Source organism: Elephantulus edwardii, unplaced genomic scaffold, assembly GCF_000299155.1.
Source record: "Elephantulus edwardii isolate Elephantulus edwardi_28Jun2011 unplaced genomic scaffold, EleEdw1.0 scaffold00135, whole genome shotgun sequence".
NCBI classification, from domain to species: Eukaryota; Metazoa; Chordata; class Mammalia; order Macroscelidea; family Macroscelididae; genus Elephantulus; species Elephantulus edwardii.
The window spans coordinates 8172768-8176542 of record NW_006399885.1 but is presented as its reverse complement, the minus strand read 5'-3'; the positions used below and the strand labels follow the sequence as shown (position 1 = coordinate 8176542).

Below are 3775 nucleotides of genomic sequence, written 5' to 3'. Positions count from 1 at the left end.
TTTAATAATTTTAATGAACATTTACAGAGATTTTTCATTTCCATTCATTCATTGTTGCACTTTTCTCCCTGCCCAGCCTCCCCCCCCCCCGCCAATAAGTTTTGAGATCAGGAAGGTAGGCCAGCTGCTTTGATTTTCTTGTTCTGTCTCTTTTCTATCTGGAGCCTCTTTTATTTCCATATTAAATTTGTGACTGCTTTCCTCTTTTTAAAAAAATGTAATTTTTATTGTTACCTTTTTTTTGCATTAAATTCCCCCCATTCATATATATTGCTTTTCATGATTCCTTCAAATGGCTTATAAATTTTTTTAAACTGTTTTTACCTGAACAATCTAGGGATGTTTAATCCTTGAAACTTTAACGTTGATATTACAGGAATACAGATAACAGCTGGTATAAGCTGCATCAGGTTTTATACTCAGCCATACATAGATTTGCCAAGTCATGAACATGGGGGTACATAGTTTCCAGATCATAAATCACAGAACTTCAAATCAGTATTCTGAGGTTTGTGTGGTCATGATACATCTAATAAGCATAATTAGCATACCAGTTTTCATCTCTTTCAGAAGGATGCTGGCATTTTATCTAAGAGCTTAGGCTGGGTTTTATTACAGAACATAATTTCTTTCATACATTTGTTCCTTGTAGATGTATTGTCCCACAGTTTTTCTTCTAACCAACCTTTTCTCAACTAAATGTCAGAATGAAGTCGATGAAACTGATAGATGACAGTTTTCAGTCTTTCTCTTTCCTTTTCTTGCACTGCAGTACGTCACCGTCCTAACAGGTGGCCTCAGGACACTAGGAAGCAAAGGGCCCACTCTGTTAAGGGCTGCTGCAGCATGCCTACACATGAGATTTCCAATAGGTGGGATAAGTCTGGAGGGAGAGGAAATGGCTGTTGTTTGAATAAAATGAAACAGTTGGGTGGACAAAGCAGAAATAAGACAAGCATTATTGGCACAGTTTTGATAGGCTGCTCAGTTCTTCTTTTGTGCTACGTTTTCCCAAATTTTCTACCTATATCTGTGCTAGTTTATGTAGGCAGTGAGTTTCCAAAAATTTGTGCATTTCCTCTAGGTTTTCAGAGAGTTGGAATATATTTCTTCATAGTATCCTGCTGTTATCCTTTTTATTTCAGATGGTTGTTTTGTGACATCATCCATTTCATTCCTTATTTATGCTATTTGCATCTTCATCTTCCTTTGTTAAATTTTCCAGAGCTTTATTGATTTTATGAGTCTTTTCAAAGAACCAACTTCTAGTCTTGCCGAGTCTTTCTAATTGTTCTTCTGTTTTCAATTTAATTTATTATTTTTCTTATTTTTGTTATTTCCTCTTCTGGAGACTGTAGACGTGGCTGGCTGTTCTTTGCTAATTCTTGGAGATGCTGGATTAAGTTACTAATTTGCTTCTTTTAAAAAATGTACATGTTTATTGCTATAAATTGACCTCTGTGTACTGCTTTTGCTGTGTTTCAAAGACTTTGGTGTGTTGTTTTTCAACCATGTTCTCATTTGCTTCAATAAGTTAAAAACACGTCTTCTGTTGCTCAGTGGTGTTCAAGTAAGGTATCGTTTAGTTTACATGTACTTATTTTTCCTCCATTGGTCTCCTTGTTGTTAGTTAGGGGTGGTGCCCCCACCAATCCAGGAACTCACTGTAGGCCAGGTATAGTGTAATTTGCTTGCTCCTGGAGGAAGTTTCTGAATGGAGAGCAATAGGTATGGTATGCTCCAGATGCCTGATACAAAATGGCATGAGCCTGGCGTCAGGCAAAGCTGAGACAGGCCAAGGCAGCACTGCTTACCACCTGGTTGGTTGTGATGGCAGAGGAAAGTCTCTGCCCTAAGCCTCGTAGGGTAAGGAAACAAGGCTGGAGATCACAGCCAATTATCAAGGGGTTGTCAGCCAGTTATTGGTGTGGATTCTGCTGCCGTCCAGGTTCCCAAGTCAACCAGACAACCATTCAAAACGCCATCACCTCACTGTTTAAAATTCTGTGCTTCATCTGCCATTTTATTAGACATCTAACACTCACTTTATTCCTTCAGTTGGTGTCTGAATTACATTTATATCTTTTGCTTTTAAATGCAGATTTCCAGAATGATTATCCATATCTGTTATCTTTCTTTTTTGCTGTCTTAGATAAAAAAAAGTCTGAGCTACTGTCTTCCTAATGCATCATCTTCCCAGGAGCCTCTATTGCTTTTGAGTGTTGTTTAGCACTCCATTGTGTAAATGTACCATAATTCAGTATCCTTTAATGAGTCTCTTGCAGGATATGTGGGTTATTTCTATCTCTTTGTTTTGTAAATATATTTATGTAATGAATTATATTGATTCCCTAATGTTAAACCATATTTACATACCTGCTATGAATTCTGTTTGGTGATAATATTATGTTGCTTTCTTGTTGGATTCTCTTGCTTTATATTTTTCATATATATTAGTGAAGGATATTGGTCTATAGTTTTCTGGTTTTGCCCATCTTTGATATTAGCATCATATTTGCTTTATAAAATGAATTCAGGAAAATTTCATCCTTTTCTATGCTCTCACATACTTTGAGGAGGTTTGGTGTCAATTTTCTCCAAACATTTGGTAGAATTTCATAGCAAAGGTGTAAAGTCCAGAATAAATTTTTTAAAATTTTTTCTTGAGTGGAGAAAGTATGAGGAGAGAAGGAATTTTATTATGATCTGACCACTTTCTTTTTTTGTTAGGATTTATTGATATTGTCTGCTGTTGTTGCTCCTGTGTGTGAAAGACTTCCCTTATCATTGATTGTAAGATTTGTATGATTTTCACAAATTCCCTTTATTTCTGTTTATCTAGGAATGCCTTAATTTTGCCATCATATTTAGTAGACATTTTTTCTAGATAGAACATTTATGGTTAGAAATTTTATTTTTCTTTCTGGACTTATTTGCATTATATCTTCTTTAGGTAAATCAGAGCTGAGCTATATTGGTTCTACATTGTAGGTGACTTTTCACTTATCCCAATCTGTTTTAAGATTTTATTTTTCAAAACAACTATGAGATATCATCCCACCCCAGTAAGAATAGCAAAATGTAACAGAACAGCAAACATTAAATGCTGGTGAGGTTGTAGAGAAATTGGGACCCTTATTCACTGTTCATGGGAGTGTAAAATGGTGCAACCACTATGGAAGGCAGTATGGCACTTTCTCAAAAAGTTACAAATAGAAATACCATTTGACCCAGCAATTCCACTACTGGGCAGCTTTGTTCACAATAGGAAAGAGTTGGAAACAACCCAACTGCCCATCAACAAATGAATGGATAGAGAAGTTCTGGTATATTCATACAATGGAATATCATGCTGCATGGAAAAACAAGGAACTCAAGAAATATTATACAAAATGGGTGACCCTGGAGGACATTATGCTAAGTGAAATATCTCAGTCCCCAAAGGACAAATGCTGCATAAGCCCACTGTTATAAAACAGGACTGACATGGGTGTTGGGGGGAAACTAAAAGGTTATAAATAATGTATGCAGCATTAAAATAGATGAGGGAGAGAACTGTTTAGGAGGAATATATGATTAGGTGTTATTGTCATGATAACTGTCCAAAATGAAAGCTGCATAGTGGAGTGGACTGGGGGGCAGGTGTGTGTGTGTGTGTGTATTGTATAACAATGAAAGGGTTTTTTTTTAACTTTTCAAAGAGAAAAGTGAACTAGAGGGGAATGGGAGACAGGGAAGAAAGTGTGCAACAGTGAATGAATGGAAATCCAAAGTC

General features: G+C 36.3%; 1 pseudogene; it reads right to left on the bottom strand.

Moving 5' to 3' along the window:
- Positions 1 to 490: 490 nt before the first annotated feature.
- The window catches only part of LOC102852941, an 11224-nt pseudogene continuing 7939 nt past the window's right edge, over positions 491 to 3775 (bottom strand).